We start from the raw sequence: 15266 nt of genomic DNA, 5'->3' as shown, positions 1-15266 counted from the left end.
TATGGTAGTTCTAGGTTTCATAGAAGCTCTGCATAGAATTGCACAGTATCGCATATAACAACTCAGCCAGATTTTAAACATGGTTTCCCCGATCAAAAATCCGTTTTGTCATAGTAAATGTAAACCTGGTACCAATAAATTCACGGTTCTTTTTATTTATATTTTTCTAATTTACTACTCTCCAATTATTAATTACTTGTCGTCTGCCTACCGGGTAACAAAATCTGTTTACAGCACAATTATTTATCCCAGTATAATTTGTTGTTTGCACTTTTGCTTACAGCCCTTGTGCTCCAGTTATGTGGTTAAACCTTAACTTTGTATTATTTTCATTATGAAAATGCTAAATCCGCTTCTCTTAGTAAGCCTTACAATTGACTAATTGTTACGAACTTGTTTTCTACTTAATAAATTGTTTTCAATTATAAATACTGGCTTAAGAGGTGCCTTTGACTGAACCCCTATACCCACTCATGAGTCAGCTGTATGTGAAGATACCCAACTAGCTCGAAGCAAAGAAGCTGTTAACTTCAAGGTTCCCTGTGGCGATAATTGACCGTGAGCCTCGTAAGAATAGCTTGCGCCACGTTGTTATGATCGAAGCAAAGTGCTGTCTTGGTCATTATTGTTCCCCTTCGTGCTAGGAGCTAGAAATGGCTACCCTTTTCGTGCCGTCTGCTAAGCTCGTACTGGAACGTGCTCTGTTTAGCTATATATACAATATATATATATATATACAATATACGTTATCTATGTTAATTATCCGTGTAATTAATCATGAGAAGTTTAAGAATGCTTTTAATTAACATGTCTAAAGCGAATGTTTCGATTATCCAATTAATCTGAACAATTTATTAACCGATAAATGTATATATTTATCTTCAATGTCTGATTTTATTCAAATTCTATTAGAACCTAAACTAAATAGAAGACTTGGTCCTTGCTTCACTTGAGATTTTAGATGGCGTATAATTAAGGCCAAGTCATCGAGAAATCAAACAAATAAAACAAGTTTAAGAGCTGTCGAGTTATTGTCCTATATATATATATATATATATATATATATATATATATATATATCCGCTTAATGTTCTCAAAATAGTGCAAACGCCAGAAGACCTGCTAGGTAGCAGTATACTATTCTTACATACAAACCCGTCGGAATTTTAATGACTGATATGATATTGCGATATAAATCTCGATAAGGGAGATAAAGGAAAAGGTTTTTTTATTGTTTGGAACACGACAAAAAATTTATGTGTTTCGTGTCTGCTTGATCAGTTCCTCCACGCATTCAGTCTAGAAAAACAGTAGATTGTTCGTGTGCTAATAAAGAAGTTTCTCAAACTCCTTAGAACTGAGGAAATTTGAGGTATTTGCCCCGCAATTGTGACGCGATCTCAATTGAACGTAATCTTTTGCTTCGGATCTTCAATCAGTGCATGTGTTAGGCGGTCTGTTTAGGCTATATCAGAATGTGTCCAGTGAACATACCTAGTAAGCGCTTCAGAAGGCAAGATTATTTTATTACAGTTTATAGCAATAAAAGTTTCGTGTAAGATAATATACGTCGCTGCTAGGCTCATAATGGTTATATTTTTCTAAAATGAGCATACATATACACTTAGTTAATTGGCTTATCTTTAAAAGCTAAGATATAACACAGTCTGGCAGTTTCGGTTATGAGATACTGATATATAATGTACCAGTATATATTCAAGCTACACCAACAAGTAATGTCGTTTATCTACTGCTGGTATATCGATCATACTGTCAAGAAAAGCTTCTTCCAAGATTTTCTTTTCAAATAAGACTTTAGCCTTACCCAGTGACAATAGTTCGCCATTCATCAAGGTCCGTATGTGGCGTGGTGAGAATGGCCGCTGCGGTGGCAAAAATACCCCTTATCTGTCAGCGACCCAATAATATAATTGTATCCCAAAGCTGAACGAAGATCTAACGAAATCTGTTTTGTGACGTTGTATCTATCTTAATAATAGATCAGTGCTTTAATGCTGCTGATGCACTGTGGTTCTACCTGGAGCGAAAGCAAGCTTAAGGCGTACTGATACAGAAGGCCATACAATGATCACAAGCACCCTATACCCGGCAACCCTCGATAATTCTATGTTTTCCTTTGTGCAACAGAAAATTTTTTGCGGGGCACTAACTGAGAAGTTCTAGTCATTGCTAGCTGCAATCACGGATTCCATATTGGATCGCCAAAATATTTTATCATAAACAATCTACTTGCCAGAGTGTGCATGCCATTACCATGCGTCATTTGATAGTGTCAGAATCACCAGATTTCTGTTTTTGTACACTGCGATAGCTGAAGACAGCCTATTGATAATTATTTAAAATCTCTCTAAAAACTCGTATAATAGAGTTTTTTTACAGCAGATTTACTGATTATATGCAGAAGTCTCTCCAAGGCCAAAGGGGCTCAGGTTCAGGCACGCTCAGACCACAGATTTTGTGACCCTACGAATATAGTTACATAGCTCAACGCAGTTATAGCGAAACGTGGCAGTGATCGATAGGAGAATTATTTTCGCCTAATAAACCTGCCGTGTCAAAAGATAATTATATGCTAAAAATAACACTTCAATATCCAATTTATTAGAAGCAGTTTTACTAATTTGAACACTGCATGCAAACAACTCGCGGGGCTTTTGTGACCCGGGGGATACGTAGCGCAAATGTTAAAATCCTTTACTCAGTAAACGGCACGCCCTTGGAGCACACGAACTTAAATGGTAGGTAAAATTGTACAGGTAAAACGTGAGCGTCGTTCGATACGAGCAAAATTCAATATACTGCATTCATCGTAGCTGCGAATCATTAGGATTGACAAAGGTAGGTTGATCTTCAGTCAACATCCACTTATTACAGACAAGTTTCCACTTATCCAAATATTTATGTGAGCGCATACATGCACACAATGTATACTCGTGTTTTCGGTTCTGATTTGGGTGTTTTCCGCACGGTGTTAGTGTTGTGTAGACTATTACAGGTGAGATCGTTCTTGTTCTTGGCATTCTTACCTTGGGAAGCGCTAAAAGACATGGCAAAGTTTCTTGCTTCTGTCATCTTTTCCGATGACGTTTCATGGTTGTAACAACTGGGCGGTGTCACTTCCGTGGATAAAAGAATCGTTGTCCGCCCTGACAATCAAATTAAAGATGGGTTGGTGATATCGGCAGTGGTCGTAACTGGGTCTGCCTCCTCTGTCGCGCGCCACTTGCACGGCGGAAGGTGGCCCCTCAACACAAGCAGAGAACTCAATGCCATGATTTGTGCATGCAAAATTTCGTCGACGCTACGTGAGAGTAGGTATTCAGTGTAGCCGGACGCGTTTCTGAGTCTGTGCGTGGAAAGAGGAACGACTACTTACAGTCTTGCGTGGGCAAGCGTGAGGTAAACTATATCTCTTCTCGTAGCATCCGCATTGAAACCTTTTTATCTAGTAACGCTTTTTGAGTGGGTTGAAATGCACGCGGCCCGACGCTGAGCTGTGTTCGTTCTCTACCTTTAATAAGCGACGTCTGCTCTACACATTTTTCGCATCAGTTGTGTCTGTTATCGAGAATACTAGGTTGTACCAACAACCGCATAATAACGATGAAAGTAGAAAGCCAGAAGGAGACCATTATGTATGAGTCCTTGTCTCAAAGGAGGCAGCTGATAACATGTAGGGCCGGCGCAGAAGTTTAACTGTTGGTTGATAAACTTCAGGCTTAAGTGCCGCTTCAAGTGAAACTATTGTGTACACTGTTCTGCGTGCATTAGTGCCAAGCGTCTAAGCGTACTAGGGCTTATATGGGTTCGGTTCCATCGAGAAAAGAGAAACAGCCGCTTACGGACAATGTTGCTAGCAAGTACGTTTTAACAAAGATAAAAGAGTACAGCACCAGCTGTATATAGAGGTGTGCTATTTTGTGCGACCGAGGTATGAACACATGACCGCTGACCGCCTATTAATGGACGGACCCTGGTGTAGTGTGGATGATCGTGTTTAAAAAATACACCAAGGACAAAGGAGTCTCGCCAAAGTCGTTTCTAAAACCTGACTCTGACTTAACGATGCTACGGGCTAGTGCTCCATCACAGATGCATATTAAACAGAGAAAAATTCGTCTCATGTATAAATACATAAGGTACGTGCTCGTTCGCTTGCAGCGTAGAAACGACAAGGTTAAGGGTCCAGAATGGCGGTATTTTTAAATCATCTATTCAGAAAAAATGTGCCTATTTACAATCGTTTCTTTAGGGATCAATTAGACAGAGGTGGCCTTACGCATTTCCAAATTTACAATAAAACTCTTGTTAGGCCTTGTTTTCATTTAACATGTAACTTGTTTGTGCCTTACTAGATACCAAAAATCAATGTTTAAGTCTGCTAAACATTAGCAACTATGTATAATGACAGCAAATATAATTCGAGTCGCAAGCTCAATCTGGGCTTTATCGGAAAAACTTCTTTTGATGTAAAAGAGACGTCACTCAGCGAGTAGAATTAGAAAGAGAAATTGTTTGCTAAACTACGAGGGCTTGGAAGTTTGTATCAATTAATTTTTATATCAGTTTTATAACGTCACTGGTTACTGTTTAATTGAAATTAAAACGTTTAATTATATGGAAAATGTCGGTTAGAGCAAATCAAGATTAAGAGCATCATATTGGTAAATCAAATATTTGGATTGCATAGGGTATATTGGGTGTAAAAACCCGCGTGTGTCAAATTAAGGAACGGCCAGCCGAACATTCGTCACTAGCGATTTATTAAGAAGGTAAATGGTCCTCAGGTAGCAATCCACTTAACGCATTACTTATAATTTAATTTTCTGCTTACAGAAAGTAAAACGTATGTCGCGCCAGAGAAGCAGGTTTCGATAGTCTTACTATATCGTCACGGCATCGATAAAGGTCGTCCTGTAAATTGGTAGAGGTTATCCTGCTATTATCTTGCCATCGTTGATAACATGCAATTTGCATACGGAACGGAAGAGCGTTCGGATGAAATGTTTTTTTTTTTTGATCAAGGCAGGCCTCTCGGTGCGTTCATGCAATTGTTGCTGTAGAAACAGATGATAATGTGAAACAAGAACAACTGATGACCACATTTCCCAAGTCCCAAATCACGATAACCCGACTTCCTATTCCACCTCTCTCTCTCTCTCTCTCTCTCTCTCTCTCTCTAGATAAATATATATTGTTGAATAGGATTAAATATAAAATTAACGTTTTTAGTTAAAATTAAGCATTAATCAACAGTAGAAGAATATTAATCCAAATCTCAAAAGAGGGTAATTGAATTTACATATAAAAATAAATAGTTTTCGGAAAACCATCACAACGGGGGTAACACTGTATGGTGAGAGCTTCCTAAGATCACCAAATATGCAGGGGTGCTGGACACAGGCAGTGGGTCTGAGTTTGTGGTAAAGAAACCCAGTAACATGCCCATTACATTCAGTACGACCGATGGCATTAAACTTTACGACTCTTTCTATTACTTCGTACGTTACTTGACGATAACTTAATCAAGTAGGATATAACCGGTCCACTGCAAAGCGTGATTCAAACCGTATCGTCCCTAACCGCAATGCAATATAATATATCGCTATTTATTACTTCGAGGTTAACAGACGCTTATGGCATCTGGCACAGAACGAAGTACGTCTACGCTCGGTTTCAAAGATAGACTGTCCACCTGTCCCTAAATACAGTAGGTCATTTATGAGAACAGTTGCTTCTACCTGGTAGAAGTTCTGACTAGACAACTTGTGGCAGTCGTCACCTTGAACTTGGTATGGAACACAGAGGTAATCTAATTCAGACGACAGGCATTATGTGGTAGTTCGAAGCACTTTACTGTAGTCGCGATCAGAAACTTTCAATTACTATTTTTAGCAATCATATAACCCTTTCTATATATAGCAATCATGTAACTTTTTTGTAAAGTATCCTAGAAGCACCTGGCACTTACTGAGTTCAGCTTAACAGTTGACCTAAGGAGGTAATGAAGTTGAGGGCTGGTCGCTAGATGACACCCTGGGAGCCTTACATTGGCCTCAATTATGCGTTAAGCTGAAGGGTTTCTCTACGAAGTTTACCTCATCTTCTAGCTCCGCATGTTTTAATGAAAGAATAGTCGGGATTACCAAAAACAGCAACCGTATTAAGCTTCTGTGACCGCAATATATATATATATATATATATGTGTAGCACAATAGGCCTTATCAAAGATCCTAATCTTGTGCTGTATCGTTATACACGTCCCAAAGATGAATATCTATGACTGTTTAAAACCACACATCGCAAATGATCTTCCGATTTCGTGGCAGACGGTAAATTAGGATCCAGTACGGCCTTAACAAACTAGCCCTACGCAAACTCGGCTGCCGTTGCCTCAGGAATACATGATTACTAATCCTGTACTACTTTAAGCATCTAACGAAGATAATTAGTATTTTTCACAGGCAAAGCTAACCTGGTTTTCTGTTAAATGAATGTGATGGTCAGTTTTACCGATTAGGTTAAAAATATATAGATAATGATCATTTAGATCAAAGAGAGATAAAGTGAATAGTGATAAGTGGCAATTTTTGGCAAATTCTCTAGTTATAGCCGCATATATACAACAATACATAAAAACTATTATATCCTGCAAACGATCGGACAGATATCGGCCGGTCATGCGGAAAAATACGGTAAGTAAACCGGTGGATAGCGATACAAATAAATAACTATAATTGATACAAGGCTGGTACAGGAAAAGAAAGGAGTGCACATTTTTACTGTGGTAGCCATCGAACGTCGTAAGGAGAAGATCACTAAAAACAATAGGATATTTCAGTAAACAGGATTCATTTGTGAAACGATCTAGATTAACCTGATATCCTTTGCCATCGGTACTGCCACATTCAGTCTTTGTTACTGGGTCTCGTTTCAGTGGATAATAGCAGTTCTGAAAGTTGGTAAAAAAAGAACTCCTCGAGTACCAGAGCTGAACAATTGGCTATCATGCTGCAGTTAATAATTGCAGTAATGGCAATTGGGTTTGGCCGTTACGAGCTCGTTACATTTCGCTTAGAGAACATTTGTCTACGATATGACGGAGACGGCCATTTTCAAGAGTAGCTATGGAAAATAGCATATGATTTATAACACATAAACACGGATTACACGTAGAAAGTGCGAGAACTGTGTGACCTCAAAAGCCAAAAACGTAAATTTTCGGCACAGAAAAAATTCCAATGGCTAGCATGAGGTGAAGTATCTGAGCTCCATTGTTCCGGCAGAAAAAAACTATATATGGTGTAATTACCAGGGCGTCTTGTTTTCTCACGATTTGTTCTGTTCGTCAGACGCATCTTATACATTCCATCATGGTATAGTCAGTCTAGATGACTCCATGTGACCTCAGTTCTCAAAACGCTAATCCTCTTTTTGTTGGCCGTTTTCACTCACGTCACTTTCTACCCATCTATACGATCAGTTTCGTAATACGATGACAGCAGTGAATGTCTAACAAGCTAGAAAAGGCCCAAGAAACTATTTGCACTTGTAAGATGGCCAATGGCCCGCGAAGCACAATTAACTATCCAGCGCTCATTTAATTACAGGCCAAATTATTTTGTCGTAAATAGTGGATTTAAATTACCTATGGTGTTCCATTCGATCCATAAAAAGACTTGATCATCCCAGAATCCTCTTTTCGCGACATAATTCGTACAAGATCGTATAAGGTCTAAGTGGAAGAGAAGGTGCACAAGCTTTTCGCTTCTATTGATAGAGTACGGGACAGTTTTGGGACCCCTCACAAGGTTTCCAACGTCTAGAACTACGTCTAGTAAAAACCTCCATTCGTTTAGTTAGAGCTGCGTCATTGTTCGCATAACCTATTGTATTATCGATTATTAGTAAGCAAGGTTCGAATCGTAGAACCTCATCATTGATCTGGATATCGTAAAGAATAGACATATTACTTCATGTTCCACGTAAACGAGTATGTGATCCCCAGCGCTTAGCTTAGCATGATGCGACACTGCCGTCTTAAGATATGTGTTTTAATGGGCAATTGCATCAGACGACTCTGTCGGGAATAACCTATCTTCTGACGGGAAATGAGAAGAGTTCTTAGCTTTCGAAATAGCACACGACCGTCCACAAACCTTGAAGCCGTCTCAACTGTGAGAAAGGAAATTAGAAAAACATTACTGGCCCAGTTTTAGACCTGTTGCTCAAAGGCTTGTTGACAGACGAAAGCAAGCGGCATTGAAAAAGCCCACCGTCGGCTAACTAAGCACATGTTATGTGAATGATTACGGTATACTTTGAACACTAAATGCTGAAATAAGGTCTCATGCGTGTGCACAAAAGATGAAGGAACCGACAGCTATCTATCGGATGATTCTTCTCAATGTTACACTCTTTGGAATCTGAGGAATATCGAAACATGAGAACTTGTTATGGACATGTCTTTGGCTTTCAGAATTGGACGCGTAAAAAAAATGAAAAGCAAGACATTATTATCCAACATTTCCAGGAAAAGGAATACGAACTCCTGAGGCGATGAGCAACCGTAGGACTAGGGTAAACAACTGAAAAATACCGATGGGGCAAATTTCTTGGATCTATCACACCCCTTATTAAGTCATTTAATCGAAAAAGTTGTCTTTCAAGCAGGCCTATATTGAAATGCATCTGTTTAATACAAATACGTACAAGAAACAAAAAGCTGACTAGATGCATAGCATTCCGCCTTGTTCGTGATTACATTAGACTGTAATCGAACGGTTGTTTCTGATGTTTGAAATCTCGCGCGCAAATCGCCTACACGGAAAGTACTATTCAATTTATAAAATGTGCACCCAACAATACTTCGCACTGCAAAATATATGAAATCCACAAGATAATGTTGGTGTCCCATTAAGAATTTCCAACCTCGTTTGTAACTCTAGGCCGCATCGAATCTTCAGATTGGTAGTTATATTTAGGCACATGTTTCATGCGGTAAATAGGTAGATTGAGGTCGCATTTTCCGTAATCAATACTGCACGCGTGAAAGTCTACGTCGAGTAAGAGGATACCAGGCGTTGATGTGCCGCAATTTAAGATACAACAACATCAAAAATTAAGCGAATTTCAACTTATGATGCTAAAAAGCTCCATTCTGTATAGAGATCTATGCATGTAGAATGCAGCTCTAGGTGTGCTACATGTATAGAAAGTAGTATCCGTTGTACATTTTTTAGTTTTTAGCTTTGGCTGCGTAACTACGCTTTATTCTCCATTAGCCGATCAAGCTGGAAAAGTAGCAATGATTCGTATAAATTTAAGCAGTTAATTAAGTTACCGAAGTATAACCCGGGTATATGCCAATATAGCCATGAGATGATACGTAAACTAACTAAATATTGGCTCGAAACACGTTATTTTTTGGCTGTAATAGTTTGAACAGTATATTCGTCTCCCTCGTTCGTATATAATAGTTCTTTATATTACCAGTTGTCCTCTCTAGACGCACTTTTCCTGCGCAATATACGTTTCTAACATCTGACAGTTTTGATCTGAGCTCATCTGATCCGAGCTCTGACAATTTTGACATTTATTCGAGTACCGTAGATTCGGCGAATTTCAGGCATTACTCAAACCTATACGAAGAATGAATCGATGTTATAGAACTTTACTAATAGTCGTAGTAGGTCAGTGATCGGATGAGCACATGTTTCCGTCTGAAAGCGTCATTTTTCTCTGAATTGAGGGACGCAAACGCAGGAGTACCAACTGATTTATTCCGGGTGACTGCAGGGCCAACGTTTGCATCAATCGTTTTCTAGCGAATCGAACAAACGCCCATCGGAGTCTGTTTACTATTTATCTGCGTTATTAATGTGGTTAACATGCTAAATTTTATATAAGGCTTTATTAGCCAATGCAAAGGTGTTGATCCATCTATTTCAGATATCTGTGCTACTCCGCAGAGCAAATCGGATTTTTCGGTAAAGGCTGGCGCCGAATGTGAGTTGTGGCTCACTATACAATTCATAGGATAATTATTCGTTTTATCTTGATATAAAGGGCTGATGTAACTCGAATGCTTAGGGCAAGTCCTAAAAGGCACGCACCTGTACTCATAATAGAACATTTGATTTCTATTTTTGATCTCGTTACATCCTACGGAGGCTACTAATTAACTGGCTGGACATGTTTCAAAGTCTGACCAGAACTCCATGTCTTCGGGGTCTTAGACCCTCACTAGCATTGCCCTATTAGATACCGACACGGCTGATGTCGTTATGAGGGCTTGTAAAAAATCCATTGGCATCTGTAATGTCGGTGTTGAAAAAATATTCATGAAGTTCCCGTAACAGGAAGATTTACAGGACATTACATTGCGGACAACGTCAGCAATTCACAGGGTGTTACAAGAGTCCCTGTAACAATTTGTAAAAAAAAGATAACTGTATGACTCCAGTGATCATCTTTGGTACTACTACTACTACTACTACCTTTACATGTATTGGCTCCACACTCGATAGAAAAAAGCTTTGCATACCCTTTAACATTTTCTCATTTAATAATCTCGTTATTTAAAATACAAATTTTTATTAGACGGGTCCTTAATTTAACAGACGGAGAAGACTGTCATATTGAAATCCCAAGCCTAAATTTAATTAAAAAAGTATGTGGACCAAAGAACTTCTACACGGGACAGCACAAACGTCCTGCCCCAACAAAATATATCTAGCCGATCGATAAAAACGGACTGATTTTTCCGTCATGGATCCAAGCACCGTTTGTTTGTCGCAAAACGTACATAAATAATTCCCGCGGCACCATGATCGATAGTGGTATAAAATTTCAATATTATAACTTGCTCAAATGAAGTTAAATAACGGGCATACACTTACTATCTCCAGACGGCCAAAAAGAACTGAAGCTTGTCGACTGTTCATGTCAGAAACGATCCTATAAAAGATAAGATAGGAGGCTTCTACGAAATTATTTCCGGAAAATTCGATTAAAAATATTAATTCTAGCTGTAAATTGCATAAATATCAGCCTCATTCATGTAACGAGTAAAAGGTCTATACTTGACAAAATTGAATATTCGGGGAGTAGTGCTTAAACATGGTACTATTAGTACGCTTGTTTAATAAGTTCTAAGGGGCTAAAACAAAAGCTTGAAAGGAACAACTTTTTTTTACCCAGTAAATTAATAGAGGGCAAGCACTAACGAGAGCTATGTCATACCAGTAGATCGTCATTATTTTACTAAGCCCTGTCCTGTCGAAGTCAAATATAAATAAGCCATTTATTTGCAAATTTTCTCATTATCCCACCGATAAAAGTCGAAAATATCTGCAAAAGAACCGCATTTCCATGGCGAAAGGACAATTACTTGCGCAGCAGCCGTGTGGACTGTAGAGACTCATGAAGATACCTAATTTCGAATACCTGCAGCCATTGGATACGTAAGATACTTAGGACGACTTATGGAATTGGAAATAATTCGTAAGTCTATATAGGAAAACTTTTGTACAACCGAACCCTAAGCTACGTAAAATTAGAATAAATTAAAATTCAGTACTAATAAGCACATTTTAAAGGGTAAGCATGTAGTTGTAAGAGTAGATAGTATTGTACGTGTTAGCACTCCGAAAAGCAAAATCGTATCGTGGGAATGGCTTATGACTAATCTAGTTTTTTCTTTTTTATATAACAATGCATCTTACTAATGCAAAATATTAGTCTACTATTGCTAAAGGGAAATAATGGGGATAGTATGAGATAAGGTATAAAATGTGTTTTAAAAGACAAGCCTTAACAGCTGACTCCGAACAGTGCGCTAAGGTTTAATATGTTTCGAATTTTACGTCCAAAAACGCCGTCAAGCATTCGATCGCATGACTAGCTCCTAGCAAGAGATGAAGTGTGCCTGTGACCGCTTGTGGTGCTTAATCACTAAGTCATCATAGAGGTCTGAGGGGCTATCAGGAGACGCCGATGTCTGTGAATTGTTCACCATACAATAGATCTAGTTTTTAAGAACTCTTTCAAAATATCAGGATGTCTTTCCCCATTTTGCATTGCGGAACATAATCTAGCAACGTTTAAGGTACAATCTCGAAAATTGTCGTGAGACACTCACAAAACGAAAGATTGCATAACTTAATTCTGTCTGTAATAAATGTCATTTTTGATCACGCATTACATAAGGCTGGCGCTTTTCTGAATGAATAAGAACAGCGCAGCAAACGCTGCCTTCTAACAAACGAGAACCCAGGTTACTCCATGCTTTATCAGCATCAGAACCTGACGGTTCCAACTCCGACGTCCAGCTGATACGGTTTGCATAGTCCATGACACGAGTGATCGTATTCAGATTGAACGCCAAACGGGCTATATGCTATAGCGGAGACTGGTTCGTTGACCGAAAGTCATAAAATTAACCAACATTTTTCGCCGATAACAACGAACGATGGGTACAGAGTTAAACAACATCCGCGATCATAACGCGCTAAATGATGACACAACTAAATGTAATGTGGCTTCAATACCGATAACAGAAGCTCAGGATGTAGATAACGCATTACAATGTCGCATCTGTTTAGCGGGCGCGAGCATCGAGAATCTCACTGTTTCACCGTGCCGATGTTCCGGTACAATGGGTCACTTGCACAAATCTTGTTTGGATCAATGGCTCACAGCACGAGATCATCATCTATGTGAAATCTGTCTTCATCCTTTGGGATCTCCGAGACCCTCTGAACGAGCGTTCTCACAAACGCCATTAGTACCGCGTCCCCAACTGTTACCTGTTGGCACTGCTATTCAGCCTCTAGACCCTATGGGTATGACGATGGATATAGTCGCCATGTTGGTGATGGCCCTAGGTTTCATGTATGTTGGCTACGCGTTAATGCAGCAGAGTCCTGATCCTGTCCTTATTGGCAAGGAGAGTACACGCCATGCTAACACAGCATCGAAAGAGGGTCGTCGACCCACTATTAGCCAGAGAGAAGGCCAGCAGCAATCGAAAGATACCAACCGTGAACACGCTAATACAAGGTCAGGAATCGAGGTGACCATCTTTTGTGCAGTGGCGCTTTTCTTAATCTTGCTGTCAACGTGTGGTAACGTGGCTGTTCAATTTCTGCGAGTTCCAAGACCTAGAAGAAATAGAGGCGCTGTTCCTGATCAAGGAGGCTTTACGCTGGCGCCAGAATCTGGCCGTGTGGTTTGAGACTAGACCCTATGTGCCAGGAGCTTGTCTTGAACACAAAAGCAAATAATAAGATTGCTAGCGAGGTAAACGTTTTAAGGAACACTTTAATCTGTTGTTGTGTTGGGAATAACGTGGATCGCGCGAAAAACGCATTTGTTTTTGGTAGCCAAAGGCACAATATTACATAATTCTATTGTTCATAATAAACCTACATGACGTTCTTTCTTCCGTTTATGATTTACTTCTAGAAAAAAAAGTCATACTGCTAATTTCAAAGATTAATCTTTAACGGAGCTTTCTATTTCGATAAAAATACTTGTATTCTAATCAACTTTTGTCGAATTGCGTAGTACGAACTTTACTAAGGCTGGAGATACGCATATGCTTCACCGATATTTTGACCAATACTTGAGCAAAGTGAGTCTTACTCATTATGCTGCCGCTTCCTGGACGAAGTCCAGTTGGTGGTTATACAACAGAGGCACTTTATCTCGCGCAATATACTTCAGTATCGACTCATTATGTGTGGAACTCAATTCTAGCTACCTCAAAATATAACGAAAATCTATTATCTCGAAAGGAAATTGCTGTGCTTAAATTGCTAAAAGAGGGTCCCTCTCTCCCTCTCCTCTCTCTATCTATATATATATATATATATATATATATATATATATATATATATATCTATATATATACACAGAGAGAATCGTGACCAATGTTCTACCTACCAGAGTGTTCATGCAATCATGACAGATTGCTTAAGGTTATCCTAAATTTTAAAAGTGATTCTCTCTAAAGAAAAAGTGCCGTGGTGGTCTGCATTTTGTCCCATTGACGACGTCAATATAGCATGCCGAGTACATATAACAGTCAATGTGAATTAGTTATGGGTGCATTGAATATAAACAGATCTGACTACCGATCCTCTGAGAGTTCCAGCGTTTGCGTGAGGAGGTCTGTGATTTTAAGTAAGAGTGAGGCTGTTGTCAGTGACATCCGCAGCCGTTGATAATATTAATGAACCGTTCTAGTTTTTGGTTACATTTCACTAGTAAAGCAGATCCATCAGAAAGCCTCATATAATGACAATTCTAAAGCCACCGGATGAAATATATTGTACAACGTTTTTTTCTGAATTTGCTTTATTAAATTAATCTGAACATGCTTGCGATATCATTAAAACTTTGCAGGGGTAACTGTCCTGATTGTTAGAATTTATGAAGTTCAGAAAAGAAATAAGGGTCTATTACAGCATAAAGCCTCTAGGTAAGTTTTACTAACATCAGAAGACCACGGTCAGCAAGTAATGATAGTAAACATTTTGATGAACAAATTTCTGAAACGGGTATTTTAACTGACGTCAATACATATAGATTAAGATTCCTCTATCTAGAAGCCTCTATCCCGCAGGATCTGCGTTTAAAGCTGTCAGAGTGAACTTACCGCCTGATCCCAGGCGGTAATTGGGTCCTCTGATCGAAGGAAAATGTAGAAAGAAATAGGGCCCAAAGAAACGGCTGCAGGCTGATACGCCCAGATACAGAGTTGAGGGCGCAACATCTATCGTGTAGGCTAATGTCAAGTGGTAGCCATTTCAATCCCGTGTCAGAAAAAGTGCCTAGAAAAGGTTACCTAATGGCGGTATGCGTGAGTTCTAAGTCCAGTAGCTAGCCTGCATTGATGTGTAGGACATGTCCGTGGAACACAACTGCGATTTCGCTATAAGAGAAGGCACCGCTGTTTGCGGGTACGATGGTAACCCGTAGACACTCGCTAACCTCAATGCAGCGCAACAATGAATAGAAATATGAGCCTCCCTGCACCAATGCTCTATTCTAAATGCATGGTGCATTACATTTTTTACATCATTGAAAATGCCCTGAAAATAAAACCAACGAAGCCCAAGGGTGGACTGCTGCCCAGCGTGTTTCTTCTTCCGAGTTTTCATAGTTATCTTGAGTTCCTATATAATCCCTTTTGAATTGGGTAATAGTTACTGTTGTACTTCGGCAGGGATCCGCGCAAC

General features: G+C 39.3%; 1 protein-coding gene and 1 long non-coding RNA gene across 8 annotated transcripts in view; one reads left to right on the top strand and one right to left on the bottom strand.

The window, feature by feature from the left end:
* LOC111247251 (uncharacterized) overlaps nt 1-3467 on the bottom strand; it is a 22736-nt gene extending 19269 nt beyond the window's left edge. For 2 of the 7 annotated variants that reach the window (XR_002672043.2, XR_015322715.1), the window contains exon 1: nt 3048-3429. This is a non-coding gene — a long non-coding RNA (uncharacterized LOC111247251). Of the gene's footprint in view, nt 1-3047 lie in introns of all 7 variants that reach the window. The other 5 variants (XR_015322713.1, XR_015322714.1, XR_015322716.1 and 2 more) reach the window with 5 other exon arrangements.
* LOC111247049 (uncharacterized) overlaps nt 1-15266 on the top strand; it is an 88128-nt gene that overhangs the window by 6531 nt on the left and 66331 nt on the right. The window lies entirely within an intron of this gene.

The sequence above is a fragment of the Varroa destructor genome, unplaced genomic scaffold, assembly GCF_002443255.2.
Source record: "Varroa destructor unplaced genomic scaffold, Vdes_3.0 BEIS01000003.1, whole genome shotgun sequence".
In the NCBI taxonomy this organism is placed as follows: domain Eukaryota; kingdom Metazoa; phylum Arthropoda; class Arachnida; order Mesostigmata; family Varroidae; genus Varroa; species Varroa destructor.
This window is presented reverse-complemented; position numbering and strand designations above follow the sequence as displayed.